Source organism: Pteropus alecto, unplaced genomic scaffold (genome assembly GCF_000325575.1).
Source record: "Pteropus alecto unplaced genomic scaffold, ASM32557v1 scaffold57, whole genome shotgun sequence".
NCBI classification, from domain to species: domain Eukaryota; kingdom Metazoa; phylum Chordata; class Mammalia; order Chiroptera; family Pteropodidae; genus Pteropus; species Pteropus alecto.
Genome location: NW_006442508.1, coordinates 6,254,810 through 6,271,174, shown reverse-complemented (window position 1 = coordinate 6,271,174; position 16,365 = coordinate 6,254,810). Strand labels below are relative to the sequence as shown.

Below are 16,365 nucleotides of genomic sequence, written 5' to 3'. Positions count from 1 at the left end.
GTGAAGGAAAGATAAAGAGCTTCTCAGACAAAAATAAACTAAAGGAATTTATCATCACCAAACCAGTATTACAGGAAATGTTGGAGGGACTTACTTCTTTAAGAGAAAGAATATTTATCAAAAACAGGAATAAAGAATAGTAATAACTACATTCCTATCAACAACTACCTCAAATGGAAAAGAATTGAGTGCTCCAACCAAAAGACAGAGTGGCTGAATGGATAAGAAAACAAGCCCCCTACATATGCTACCTATAAGAGACTCACTTCAGATTAAAAGTCACATGCAGATTAAAAGGAAGGGGATGGAAAAAGATATTGCCTTCATAGACCTAGAGGGTATTACACTGAATGAAGTCAGATAGACAAATATCACATGATTTCATGTACATGTGGAACCTAAAGAACAAAACAAACAACAATAACAAAAGTAGAAATAAACTCATAGATACAGAGAATATTTTGAGGGCTACTAGATGGGAGGGGTTTAGGGGGCATGGCGGAAAAAGGCAAAGAGATTGAGAAGTACAAATGGATAGTTACAAAATAGACATAGAGAGGTAGAGTGTAGCATGGCAAAGATAGTTAATAATGTAATAAACATGTAAGGGGAAGAAAGGTACTAGATTTAGTGGGGTGATCATTTTATGAGTTATATAGAGCTCTAATCACCATGCTGTACAACTGAAATTAATATATTATTGTATGCCAATTATAATTGAAAAAAAAGCCTCATTGAATTATTTAAAAAAAAAAAAAGCTAAATAAAACAAGGCAGGAAAAATGTTATAGTTGTAGGCATGTCTGTTATTGGGAACTAAAAAAAAAAATCTCAGCCATACTCATGGTGAGTTTCCAATATGTCTTAGTCTATTCTTAAAGCTGAAAAAACATAAATATAGATTAAAATGTTAATGACAGCAATCTTTAACACTATGTTTTGACACTGGTAATCCTAGATATTCCTAGAATATATGTTACTAAAATGACAGAATAGCATGTTTTTGAGATTTGGTTACTCCATTCTAATAAAATATTATTAATTCTATAAACTTAAAAGCATAACAGTATCTACCATTTAAAAAGACATGCCAAGTTCTGCACTTGGGAATAAATATACATTAACTTTAATCCTTACAACAAATTACATATTATTATCCCTACTTAAGGATGGAAAAAAAACGTGGCTCAGAATGATGGAGAAACTCACCCAAATGACCCAGATTGATAAATGGCTACTCAAGCCTAACCCAAATATAAGATGGAGTGAAGCCTCTGGTGCTAGTAGAAGGCTCTGATATGCGGCAGAAACACTTGATCAAGAAGTTGGCAGAAGGCACATAGCCTCTGGCAGCCTACCAAGGAATGTGAGAGTTGGGAAAAGAAGAGGACTAGTATAAAAGAGCTGAACAAGTTATTTTGATGTGAAAATACTAAAGACATACTTCATTTGTTAAAATTAATAAATTCATATAATTCTATTTAATTTTAAAACATTAGATACATTCGATTAGAAAGCTCTTTACATGTAATTGAAATATGATTCAATGTATAAAAATAAAAATTACTTATAAATAAAAGATTCACTTTTGACCCAACTTCAGTATCATCTGATCCTACAGAGATGGATAAGCAACTGACCTGTAAGCATCTTTCACTGCCCCTCCTTCCTGTATGGCCTCACTTCCCTGCTTACTCATTTTAAATGTTATAGTCAACATTCTCTTTCTTAGCTCCTCTCTCACTTCTTGGCAAAGCCTTTACCCTAGTTATATTCAAATCAGTTATATGTAAGTTCCTATCTACTTTGCTCTAATACCTACAGGTTGAAAGTGCCTAGAGAGAAACACATAACGTGCCTGATTAGCGTCACTTTTAATTATTGACCATAAACCACAAGTTGGCCATACAATGCCAAATGCAATAATACAGCATTTTTAGTTTCTTTACTTTCCCATTTTAACAGACAACTGTTTCATACTTTCTCTTCTAACTTTCCCTATCCCTCTCAACTTTTATGATCTCTGTTTCTATTTTACTGAGAAAACCAAAACCATCGAAAGAGAACATCTACAGTTTTCCCCCATGTAACTGCTCTCCAGCTCCAACCTCTTCCCCAAACTCCAGATTCATACATCTGAATGCCAATTAGGCGGCCCATCTTCAATTGGTAACATGTGAAAAACTGAGCTCCTGGTACTCTCCCCAAAACCTGCCCCTCTACCCTCACCCCAAACTCCAGATTAGCCTTGTCAGTTGCTGGCAGCTCCATTTTTCTAGATCCTAAACCCAAAAGCCTTTGAGTCATACTGGGGTCCTGTCTTCCCTCTAAATCCACACACAGTCAGCAAATTCTGTTGGCCCTACTTAAAAAATTATATACCCAGAATCTCACCACTTGGCATCCCCTCCACCACTATCACCCTAGTCCAATGCTATCACCTACTTCTGTTAAAACCTAAGTTAGATCCCGACACTGTCACGATTTAAAACTCTCGAAAGGCTCTCATCTTGTACTAATAGCTGTTGATGTCACAGGTATCTGCCTCCCAAAGTCCTCTCCAACCCATAACTCCTCCCCTCTTTCACTCTACCCCACACCGCTTTGTCTCAACAATCCCTATCCTCCTTCCATGATTTATTTCTCACTCTTATGCCACTTTCTAATGACATATAATTATTTTTGTATTTTAGCTTTTGTTATCTTCTCCCTCCATCAGAGGAGGAATTTCAATCTCTTTTGTTCACCAATGCAGCCTACACCTAAAACAGTGTCCACTGCAGAGGAGGAGATGTTCAGTGTGTATTTGTGGAATGAACATATGAATTAAAGAATAAATAAAATAACATCTCTCTTACATGCAGTAAAGACCAGAATACCTAGAAGTGATATAAGCTTAGTTATTTCATGGCATCTCATTACAGATATTATTACGCATGCTAAAGTTATTATAGTATATTAAGATCTACAGCATGTAACCCTAAAACAGCCACTAACAAGACTGCAACAGGAAGACATAAAAAGGGAAATAAAAAAAGTGGAGTCTATTTTTAAAAACAACTGAGGTATTTCAATTTGATTGTTCTAAAACTCTCAAGAGGAAGTTCTTCTGAGAAACATTTTTTTTTTGTTCTTTCAGAAAGCTTAAGGTTTATTCCTGTAAGTACCAAAACAATTTCAGCCAAGATGGAAGTCATTTTACATGTGTTCTCAATTTTCCTATATTTTACATAGTATTTTAAACAAATTTTCCTCTCTGAGAATTCAGCACCAATGCTTTCCTACGCATCAATTTTTGAGAAGTGCTCTATATAGTGATGCCTTCAGGGTCTTCAGAGCATCTCCATAGGTTTTCTTCTAGTAGTTAAAGAGCTCCTTGTTCTGATGCTCATGTCTAATTGTATAGGTTTGTTTCTCCCTTGGCCACTCAAGTATTTCCTTTATCAAGACTTAACTCATACTTCCAACTACCTTAGAATAGTTAATAAACATAAATGAATTGAATTAACAACCTCAATGGTTTTCAAGGAGAATACAGAAACTTAACAAGACTTATTTAGTGTAACCTATTTTCACTGTTCAAAGATCTCTTCCTTATATCTGTTTAATAAATAGGCACTAAAAGGCTATCGGCCAGGCACTTTTCCAAGCACTGCAACCAAAATGATAAAACGTCCTACGTAAATTTCATGGTTCTTACCCTGAAGGAACATACAATCCAGTAGAGGAACAGGCATGAACTTCAAGAGATTCTCTCATTACTGGAAATTCTTCAGAATTTATTCCTCACGAGACAGACTTTGACATGTTTTTGGCCAGATTTTAGAGCAGCAAAAACTAAGAACATTAAAACACTAACCAAGAGATAAACAAGTAAATTCTAAAATGAAGCTAGCCCCCAGATAAGTGCTCATTTTGAAAACTAGAGCCAAAATATCTTTTTAAACTGGAAGAACATAAATTTCCTAGTGTGCTATCTTTATTCATTCATATGAAAGAAGGCAAACTCTAGCTCTGTGTGTGTGTGTGTGTGTGTGTGTGTGTAAAACAAGATAAATACACTGGATTGTGAGTCCAAAGACGTGCTTTAAAAGATTAAGAGAGTAAAAAAGGGGAATTATAATTAACTGTTTAATATCTGCTTCCCCTACAAGACTATCTGTTCACTGTTTTAACCAGTAACGGGACAATGTTTGGCACATGGCACATACTCAATGAATATTTTTAAATAAATTAACTAATGTCCAATCAGGTTCATGATGGTATACTATGCATCCTGGGAATGAGTACTCTGCAAACATGAAAAATCTCAAGAGGATAAAGGCCAAACAATCAGAAAGTGTACATCAAGTATCGTGGAATGATGGACTAGGGTCATTTGCTGGGAATCTACTTGGTCAATTCTATCTTGACCTTTGAAATCCAAGATGGCCTAGAGCCGCCTATTTTTTCCAGAAATAATAATTATATTTGCCCTCGGACGGTTGATGACTTAGGTTGTATTAAATCAGAGGCAATCTTGTCCTTCAGGGGACATCTGGTTGTGCCAACTGATGGGGAAAGTGCTAATGGATAGATACCATGAATGCTGTTAAATGCACAGGACAGCTCCCACAACAAATAATAATCTGGCCCAAAATGCCAATAATGCTATGCTGAAAACTCTGATCTAGAGCAAGGCACTCCATTTGTTAAGAGAGAAGTAAGAAGCAGAGTGGAAAGAGAGGAGCTTTTCCATCAGCCATGGGTCCAAATCCTGGCTCTAACAACTTAGCCCCAGTGACACTTGGTATAATCCGCAGTTTCCCCTTAAGGAAAATAATACCTACTCTTTAGGTTTGCTGTGAGGACTTAATGAGAATATATGCCAGGTACCTGACATATATCAAATCAATAAATTGCAGCTATTCTTACTATTATAAATAGTAAGAACACTTTTTAATCATTTGATGCTAACATTTCTGCCAGGTAGGAAAAGCATTTTAAATATGATAAGACTTAGCAACTTAAATAGAAAATTCAGAATTTAAAGCTGGAAAAAAATCTTAAGTATCCAACTAAATATTTTATATACACAAAAAAAATTGAGCTTTAGAGACACTGACTTGCGCAGTAGTACACACCAAGTTACCATAAATACCAGCTGTTCTCTCCACTACTCTCCACTGGGGAAGTCTATTCCTCATACATAAATAGGTAGGCTTTTATTAATTCCTAAACTACATCCTTATTCATAAATGTATCATAAATTGCTTAAATCAATTTGAATGCAAGATTTTATGCCTACTAAAAATTTATATGATAGCATGCTTAAACTATAAAATAACTAAGACTTATTCAGATATGCCTACTAAAATTTTATATGATAGCATGCTTAAACTATAAAATAACTCAGACTTATTCAGATAAAATTTTCATAGCTAATTTGTGGCATCTGTCCTACTGTTCCAGTTTCATCTTAACAAGTCTTATTATCACTCAGAATGGCCTACTTTTTACACTGATGTTTTAGAAAAGCAACATTAGAAAGTATTCATTCCTGGTTTAAATATTTACAAGAGTGCACTTGGGAAAAGAACATGAAAAAGCCCACAGAGCTGACAAACTGCAAATAATAGGAAAAAAATATATTTCTAACTTCACTAGTAATCTAAGAAAAACAATGAAAGCAAAGTTAGTATTTTTTGCTTTAAATGTAGCAAAGGGTTTCTCTACTCATAATGCTCAATAAAGCAAGCTGTCATATAGTGCTGGGGAAGTCTAGCCTGCTTTTACTTTTCTGGAGCCAAATGTAATATGCCTTAGAAATATTCATTCTCTTTGGCTCTGAGTAGAAAGATGACCAATTCAGCATTGGAAAAGGCACCAACCCCAATGAACAGAAAAAAAGAAACTGTTAAATTGTAGTATATTTAAATGGAAATAATACAGCTATTAAAAATAATTTTTAAATTAATTTCATGAGCAAGAAAATGATTAAAGTTTATAAAGTTTTAAACCATGATTTAGACCTGTATAAAAGTATAATCTCAACTAGAATATATGTAAACTATTTATATTTATGTGAATTTGGAATGAAATATTTTTTAAAACATTAACACATTATTTTGAGGTAGTATGTTAATAAGTAATTTTTATTTGTAAGTATTTTTTATAACTGTCTATATTTTTTATCATGAACGTATATAGTTACTTTATAATTAGAAAAGATCTTCATTTTGATTAAAAACTATTCCAAAACTCTAATCTCTAAACTTTATTTAATCACGAAAACTACAGTTATGGTAGAGAACAGTACACACAGAAGGTAACGTACTGCCTCTACATTTAAGATGCAGGGAAAAGGTATAATCTTTTACAATTTCAGTTTGTTTTAAGCATGCTGCCTCAACACTGAAAAAGAATATTCATACCCAAATTCACAAGCAGCATGTGTATGTATTAATACTACTACTCAACATTATATCAGGAAAAAAAAAAAAACAAGAAAAACATAATTTAGTATATAAGGTTCATCATAAAGTCAAAGATGTGTTTCCCCGCCAAGAAGTCTTGAATGTAATTAAAAACGTTGCAAAGCCAACTAACACATTCAGGTCTCTTCTGCACAAAAGATAATTACTAAAAATATCTCACAGATATGACTGGTTACATTTTAAGAGATAGCTTATTTAAATGCCGAAACAGTTTTGGGAGACTGTCTTCTTTATGAAAACTAGGTGTGAAATAGAATTTGTGAAATAGAATAATATTCTGCAAAAGAATATCATTCAGATCACTGTTGCAGTAAAATATCTTATACTTATAAAGGACATATACATTTCTAGATATCAAAGTTATCTCAAAAATCTCAAAAACAACCCTCATACTTTTAAAATATCACCTTCATTGCTCTTTATATTAAAAAATTAAAGTCAGTGGTAGGGGAAGGAAACCACTTATAGGTAAGAATATTCTCAAATCTTACTTAAGAACCTGTTTCAAGATTCCGCTGATTCCTAATATTTTCACAACATGATCAACTTACAATGTTCTGAAATGACCACGTTCAACATCACATGGGCTTGTAACATAAAGAGAGGTAGCAAATAAAATTACCAGCAATAAATGAGAGACTTAATCTGACTTGATCAAATCCAAAGTATATTAACAGAATATAGCCTATGTTGTATATGGATGCAATATGAAAATACTTCTGGGTTGGGACTCTATAAAGAACTAATTACAAATTTAATTATCACAGTAGGATTCTACATCACTATCTACCTCTACAAAGGCACTCAGAACCCTGATAAGAATATTTGATTCCTTAGGCACAAACTCTGAGAGTCATAAGGATTCACATTTGCTCCTTTTAATCATCCTCCAAAAATATACCCAAGATCAAATGATGGAGAAAAATGTCCCCCTCTTTTTCTCTTATAAAATACTTAGCAAAAATGTTTGGTTTAATTATGTTTTGAAAGGGAATTTGTTTCCAGGAAGTAAATAATAACATAAGACTAGCCAATACAAATCCTTAAGTATTAAATGTTATCTTTTTGGACTGTTGTGTAAGTTTTGTGTCTCAAACTAAAGGCTTTTGATGCCAGTTCAATGATAACACAGAGGTATTTGAAATGGCATATAGCAAAGTCAATGGAATTGCCTTTCCTGGAGGCCTTCTAAGAAAAACCAGGCTCCTGCCTGCCTGCCAAAACCCAGTAAATATGGCTTGATCACTGAAAATCTTATCCTAAGCTTGTTTTCTCAAGCTAACAGATCAGAATCGCCTGGAAAGCTTTTGAAAACAGATTCCATTTCCTACACCTACACACACACACACACACACACACACACACACGAACGCACGAACTCACGCGCACACACATATACATTTCAGTTTCTGATTCAATAAGTCTGCAATGGGACCAGAGAATTTGCATTTCTAACAAGTTCAAGTGATACTTCTGGTCTGGGGATTAGAGTTTTCAAAGTCTGACCTAGGCACTGCAAAAGTGCTCTGAAGAGACTTATTTTTAATTTCTAAATATATTTCCTCCATGAATTCATTATCGTTAAATAATATTTCATGCAACTAATAACTTTTCTCAATAGATATAACAACATATCACTGTTGTTTAAATAAAAGTGAAACTACTTTTTTATACACAATAGCACAATCATTTTCTGGATAAGTAACTACAAAATTTCTTTAAAATGCAAAAAATAACATGCTTAAAATAATAGAGAAAAATACAATAGGAAGGTGGAGTTATTTATAGCCAAAATGGAAAGAATTTAGCTGCTGAATGATGGTGTGTGTGTGTGTGTATAGTGCCAAAGAAATCAGTAGACTACATGTTTTCTAAAGTTCTGCAGATTATTAACCTGAGCTATAAAGATAAATCAAACATGTCATAGACTACAATTTTAATTCATATATCTATTCTTTAAAGTATATTGCATTACTGGATATATGATGAAGATAGACATTACTTCAGTTGAACTATAAAAAGGATTTTTCAGTATAATGGATAAGAGATTAATTTCTAAAAACCATTTAAAGATTCACTTCTGGAAGCATGTGAGTGAATTAAAATATGTTATAAATATTCCACAGAAATGTATTATTTTATGATAGCTAAAAATTATTCATCATATGATTTAATGTAATGAAAGCATAAATTACGTGTTAATTATATAAAGATATTTAAATTATCTCAAGGCCTGTAAGTTAAGTATTACTAGGTGTAGTATATAAACACCAATAAGGGATAGATGAAAGCTGTAAATTGTATTTAAAAGATGTTGATGGTGTTCCCTGAAATTATAAAATGGATTCATGACAAATGGTCAATTCCAATAGTTTCTCAATGCTCCCCACCCTCCAAAACATATTTATAAAATAAGAGATAATATAATCAGCTGTTTTCAGAATAGCAACAAAATGCATCCATAATTAGCAGAAAGAACGAGCTTTAACAACTTCAAGTGACACTAAGGCTCAGATTCAGTCAGCCTATTATCACAAGCTCTTAGCCCTTCTGAGCCTCAGTTACCACATCTGCAATTGTAAGCACCATCAGCTACCTCACAAAGTTTTGTGAAGGAGTTTATTAAATGACATACAGTGCCTAATATGCTGAAACTGCACAATAACTTCATTCTATCAACTATAAGCCAGGCACTGTTAGAGAGAAGAGAAATAAATGGAGGGAACTAAACATCCAAAAGTCTGCCTTCTTGGAGCTTACCTTTTAGTGTTCATTTATTTTACCTTGTCTTAGGCACGGTGCCGAGTACTTTGAAAATGAATAAACATGTCCAGAACAGGTCAAAATATTCAATTCAACAGAAAAGATAACACGAGGGTAATCATGCCGGATATAAATCTAGGGAAACAGAAAGTCCTATGAGAAGGCATGACGTGAGGCTGGAAGATGGAAAGGAAGAAGGGGCAGGCTTCCCATACGAGAGCACTTTAAAGAGCCTTGAGAAATGTCTAGACTCTGATGGGAGAGATTTGCAGATTTTAGAGAAGGAAATATGAATAAAAGCAAGGAGGCTGGAAAACCTTATGTGCATTTAAGTAACACTGAGTCGTTCAATACGGCCGATGTTTCATGTAAGAATTAAGGAGTGATGGGAAATTAAAATGGAAACCTACGTTAGGACCACATAAGTCGTTACTTACTAAGATGTAGAATTTATACTTAGTTTGAAGGAAATGAGAAATCAAAGATATTCGAGAAAGTGCGGTATGATATGGACATTTACCTTTATAAGAAGTATGAGAGATACACTGGAATGGGGGAAAAAGGCAGTGAGACTAGATTGGAAAAACTGAGTAACATGCTTCAGAACACAGTTTACCAGTAACCTAAGGAGTGGGATCATTAGAGATTTCCAAAGGCACCTTGGATAGATCTCTATGGCACCACCAACACTGCAATAAGCTCTCATAGCCACACCCCATATTCCCCATTTAGCTCTATATCTCCTGTCCTGACTCCACTTCGGCCTCCGCCTGTTATCAATACTGCATCCCTAATACTACATACCTTACCCACACATTCCTATCAGTACCCCTTGCACCCTGACCATGATCCATATGAAGCAGGAAAAAAAATGTGATGAATTGGCTTTGGGGACCACCATACCCCTCTTTTACACTAGCCTGACTTAAATGAAATGTGACAACTTGAGAGAGGAAAGCCAGTTTAGGACTCACTTTTCTCTTAGTCCTTGGTTTAGGATTCTAAAAGTATAATGCTTCGCATCCAGGATTCTAACATGCAAGGTAGAAATATTGATTTGTTGGCTAAAGGACATCACAAGTAAATAGAATCTTTGTGATGAAACATTTGAGAACACCTCTCTAGGAAAGACTTCAGTGAAGAACAAAGAATATTATAATTAAGATTTTTAACTATAACCTTTCATATATTATTATAGTCTTTTAGGGAATGAGGCTGTTTAAAATAGTGCTAACTAATTATGAGTACTATAAATTAAGAGACTTCACACCATCTTTAAATAGTTTAAAACTGATTTTCACCTTCCGTCTCATAACCTAGATATTATGAGTTTTTCTTTACCTATCCTACATAAAAAGTTGAAATTTTCTAAGTTTATTTTGCTAACAGAAATTTGTTGTACTCATCTTCCTCATTAAGAAAGGCTTTAAATGAAATAAGTAGATTTTAGGAAAATGAATTAAGAAATATTTAACTATGGCCTTTCAGCATGAGACCCTAGCAGATCTGATCAACAGGAAATGAAAAGGAACAAAACTTGAATCAGGCCAACACTGCTTATTATTTCAGGAAACAAGTGGGGGCAGATGAGTAAATGTGACTAGAATAAGTTTTATCTGGTGAGTTCCCTTATAAATCAAACATTCTCACCAGCAAATGTAATTCAGAAATTGGCATGGAATTACACACGAGACTGGAGGCTTTGTAGAAGCAGAAAAAGATACTGTCTATGTGCTCTTGATTCTAGGAAAAATTGCTTTATTGGGATGAACTTTTTTCTTGATAACTAAAATATATTTACTGTAGACATTTCAGAAACTACAGATCAATACCTTGAGAATAATAGAAATCATATGTAATCACAGCACCCAAATATAAGCACTATTAACATTTGGTTTATTCTCCACCAATAAAATAGTTTCTGTATATAATCATTGCATTTTTTTTTTCAAAAGGACATTGTTGTGTAACATACTTTTTTCATTTCTCACATCATTACTATTTTTTATATCATTAAACATTCTCAATAACCTCACATATTTTGATTTGCTTTCCATGGTTGTTATGCGATATGTGAAAACATGGTAACTTACTGTATTGATGAGTATTATTCAACTGTTAGGAGGTGAACATCCCCCTTGCTCCCTAACCTTAGAAGAGTCAAGACTGTTTTTCTTTTGTGAATTGTCTATTTACATCTATTTTTCACTCGGGATCATTTTTTATAGGGGTGTTTCATCAATCTGTCACTGCTTTTAATATCTTTTGAAAAGGGCATGCTGGCATATGAAATACAGAGCTAAGAGTTTGTCTTTTAAATAATGATATTTCTTGGCAATATTTTTCAAAATGGTATTTTTGCAATTATATGCCTAATATATAGTAAGAGCTTAATAAATATTTATTGAGTAAATGATATTTTATATGTATTTATTTTTCAAAGTTATACTCTACACATTCAAGATAATATAGGATTAAATCTTGCTTTTTTTCATTCAATACATTGCAAAGATCTAGGTCATGAAAGTTTTAAAAAAATATTCTGGAAAATTAATTTTATCAATATAGAAATATAGCACATTAATTAATTTTAAAAAGCTTAATACTGTGAGCTTAATTTTGTTTTAATTTTTTTTCTATATCACAGATAACACTATAATAAACATATTTATAAAATCTTCCTATGGAATTCAAATGATTTCCTTAGGATATATTTCTAGACCCAGGATTACTGCGTCAAAAGCTACAAACATTTATGAGTTTTAGTACATAGCTCCACATTATTACCTCAAAGAATTGCATGAATACACTCTTCATCAAGCAGTACAAAAGAAGATTCCATTAAGGCGACAAATCTTTTACAAAACTAGCTCTACTAGTACTTTTTACTCTAACAGTGATACGGGTTTCATGAAAAGTATTATTTTTATGGCTAAATAAGTTCTGAAATGAAATAAATCCATCTAAGATAACAGGAAGGGAATAATGTCTTCAAGAGAATACACTCACAACAAAGCTCCTCTAAGTGATAAGTTGCTCAGCTGCTATAACTATTGACCAGGAATGATGATAGTATTCAACACACACATAATTGTTTCAAGATTTGATAAATCCGGTCTACTTTTCTCAAGCACTGACAAGCTTTAAATTTATCTTCACCAATGCATTGAGTTTTGAGAATTCCTCAGTGATCTTGCTTGTAGCATTTTCTTTGACTTTCCTTCATTAAAAAGACTACTTCCAACTCGATCAGACAATAAATAAGACATGTACTGAAGGTTTGAATATGTGGGCATTTTTTTTTACCTTCTAATTTTTAAAATTGATTCTAAGAAGTACATTTGTCTAATAATGAGTCATCTCTGTTCTATTATAAAATATAATCAAGTTCTGATAATTTCCTTCATTTTACTGACATCAAAATAAATGACATGCTATTCAATTTCTATTTAATCCCTAAATAACTGTTTAAAATGTATTGTTCTTGCTGTATAAAGGTCAAACGTTCCTGATATCCTGTTTTAGACTGCTTAGATTCTCCACCCATTTCATACAATTTAACAAATGTTAAAGTAACAATTACAAAATTATTTTCTAAACTCCCTAAAAACTTTTGAACGTTGTTGTTTTCCAACATATACAGATATCTCCCATTTGTCAAAAGTTTGCTTTACGCCACTTTGCTTTTACAAAAGACCTATTTCATATCTGTTTTTGTTAAACAAAAGTAAAGATTTTCACTTTTATGAAAAAAAGGCGAAAAGCAAAAATAGCACTGTTTGTTTTGTAGTAACCTATTATAGAGGCAAAGGCATCCCAGCAGGGAGAGTGGCCTAGCCACACCCCTTCCCCAGAAACCACACTCAGCATCTCAGCATCAAGCCACGTTACCTTTGAACTGAGTTTGTGAGCATCTGTGCTTTATCTCAATTTATTCTGTGCACCCATTAGCAAGATATAGTGTTAAAGCATCAGAAAAGCCTGAGAGCTCGTAAGAGTGTTATACTTAGTGTAAAACTGGATGTAATTAAAAGTATTTGGTATGATTTAGTAGTTATTTTTGGGGGTCTGGGAATGCTCAAAATTTTTCCCATATAAATTAATGGTAACTGCTTCTTTGCTTTATGCTTTATTTTGGCTTTACAGGAATACTTTACTTTTGGATAGTGGGAGAAACCTGTCTAGCTTTGACCTAAATAAAGAAGCAAGCTCAAAATAAAAAATAAAAATAAATAAAATAAATTTAAAAAAAGAAGAAGAGAGAGAAAGAGATGAATTTAATCGGGAATAACAGAGGAAATGCAATTTGGGACACACAAACTGTAGCAAGCTATAAGCAAATCTGCTGAGGGTCTGGGGTAGGCTGTATTTATGGGCAAGGAATATAAGTTGGGGAGAGTTCGGTTAGAATCTGTTAAAATCAAAACAAATGGAGACCAGCTTTGAAAACTCAAGCAGACAAAACCAGTCCCAGTCACATAAACAATTTAGCCCATTTTGTGAGCCCAATCTGGCCTGGGTCATTTCTTATTCACATCTCTGGAAACAGAGGTTTACAAGCTTATGGTTTATGAGGAAAACTGCCAAGTTTGATATGAGGTAACCTCTGATTAATTCCCTAATATTTAAGAAAATATCAATGTTATCAGTTTTCTGCAAATCAGGCATTTATTGAAAATCAGTTTCTCAGTCATTAGATTTTGTTTTCCTGAGGACACATGTGTGAGATTTTTCTTTTCTGTATCCTCTGGTTTCACTTTAGATTGAAATTCTTTCACAACAGTATGATCTCATTTTGATAAAAAAAAAAATCTCCACGTAGGTATGTAATATGTATTTGCAATGAGAATAGAAAAAAGTCCAGAAGGAACAGACATTATCTTTTGGGGTAGATTGTTGTAAGGGGCTCACACTGGGGCAGTGAATGAGCTTACTCTGTTACAATGATCATGTGTTACATATTTGCTCTAAACAAGCCAACAAAGATTTATGATGGTATTCTTCACAGAAATGCGACCTAGCCAAATTTAAAAATAACTATCTCCTCTGGAGGTACTTTTTTTGGATACAGTATGTTGATGCTGGTGGATAAGAAGTCAATCCTTGTGGGTTGAATGGAGTCAGAGGTTTGCTCTCAGACTACAGAACTGTTTTTCTCCTTGCAAAGAACTAGGTGAAACAAAGCAAGAAGAAACTTTGCTCTTATTTAGACACACTCTAAATACCAGAGTTAATGTGTCCAAATAATTAAGAGTAGTTTAAATACATCCTTTCAACCCTCCAGACTGGAGGATGTCACTTATCAGCCAGATGTCTCTCTGCTGTACAAAGTGTGACTATGTTTTATAATGTAAGATGAAGGATGCCCCCAAACAATTAAGAAAAGTTAGTGTTTGCATGGAAGAACGCGATTTTTTTGCGTTCTCCCTTAAAAACTATTTCTGAGCAAGTGCCAACACAAACACATTTTTTCTTCCTAAGGAATCGACTCCTGGTTTTTCAACCCTCATCCTTTTCATTACCTTTGAGACAGAGCCAAAACTGTTTTACCCTTCTGAATTTCAAAATGAGACGACAAAGGTAGGGTTTTGTGTGTGTGTGTGTGTGTGCGCGCGCGCGCAACACCTTTTCACAAAATCGAGCATTCTGATAGATAAAATAATTCCTCTTTTGAACTGACTGAAAATGGTCTCTCTTTCTCTCTACCCCCTGCCTCTTCTCTCTCGTTCTGCAACAGCCCTAAAGTCCCGTTTTGAGGCACTTTATAAATCTGAACACAATTATTGGGGGAGGGGAAAAGAGAAGAAACAGAGGAATAGAGGGTGGAGAGAGAAACAGAAGGCAGGGAAACAGTTAAAGGGGTTCACTCGTTTACCCTTACCAATTACTCCCTCGGCACACATCACAGCATGACGGTCCCGAGTCCCAAGATGCAAGAGAACCACGCACAGATCCGAAGACCGGAGACGGGTTATGCTTCTACGCCAATCATTCGCCTTGTGGTGGGGAGAGGAGGAACACTTCTCAGACAGCACCCAAACTCAGATGGCCGAGCCGGAGCCGAGCCCGGGTGGAGCCGGCGACCCCTCCTCGCCTATTTCCTTCTGCTCCTCCTTCTCCGCGGGCTCAGCAGCCCCCGCGCTAACAGCCAATCGCCGCCGCCCCGCCTCCCGCGGCGTCAGGGGGCGGAGCCTGGCCGCCCCGACTTCTGGGCTCCAGCTGTTGGACAGAGCTGCCTGTGGGCCCAGCGCAGAGCTTCCAGTGGCTCAGACCTTTTCAGTTCTACTGCTTACTTTCACATTACAGTACAGGTTGCCTGCATTTGACAATTTGGTTCATTCTTGTTTTGCTGAAATTCAGTTTAACAGTTCATCTATTTACCAAGACTTGAAACGCTTGGCAATTATTTTTTGGAATGTAAAGGGATCAAATCTAAACATTTCATGTTATTATTTTATAACCAAAAAAAAAAAAAAAAATGAGAACAAGACTACAATTCCAATTTAGCCTTTTTTCTCACTCCTCGACCTTTATTCTCTCCCTCACTCAGTATAATGTGTCTTTGTCCACACACCTGCCAGGCTGTGTTAGCTTAAAACTCATGGCTTAAAAAAAATTTTTTTTTCGCTCCTAAATAAATTCCAACAACATGTCTGATCTCTCAAAACTTCTGAGCAACTAAGTGCTTTGAGAAAGAGAAAGGGCATTTGGTGAAGACAAAACCAATGGTGGCGATAATTCAGACCAAAACCTAATGATCACTGGCTACCAATTTTTTTATCTTATTGAAACAAAATAAAGAGAAGCAAAAACCTCTGCAACTCTCCTGTTTTGTGCCTCTGTCTTCCAGTTTCTCAAATGTGTAGTGAGAGTGAAGAAAACGAAATGATCATACAAATGTTTCACTATTAATGAAGAGCTCACTAAGACAGAAACATGGCACTGACTTAAAAACTCTTCCAGACCAGACTGGAGAGGCCAAACAAGTTCCTTCACCCAGTGAGAAGGTGCCTCTCCCAGACAGGGAGAAACAAGTTCTAGGTGTGGCTTCCTGTGACGGCCAATTCGGGAAATCTTCTACAGGCAAGGGCAAACCTCCAGAGTTTAGTCAACTCAGAGAATAAAC

The 16,365-nt window shown here is 34.7% G+C and overlaps 1 protein-coding gene across 1 annotated transcript in view; it reads right to left on the bottom strand.

The window, feature by feature from the left end:
- The window catches only part of ATP10D (ATPase phospholipid transporting 10D (putative)), a 106,277-nt gene extending 90,800 nt beyond the window's left edge, over positions 1-15,477 (bottom strand). The window contains exon 1 of the mRNA XM_006922476.3: positions 15,121-15,477. The gene's annotated coding sequence lies outside the window, so the exon portion shown is untranslated. The remainder of the gene's footprint in view (positions 1-15,120) is intronic.
- Positions 15,478-16,365: the final 888 nt, after the last annotated feature.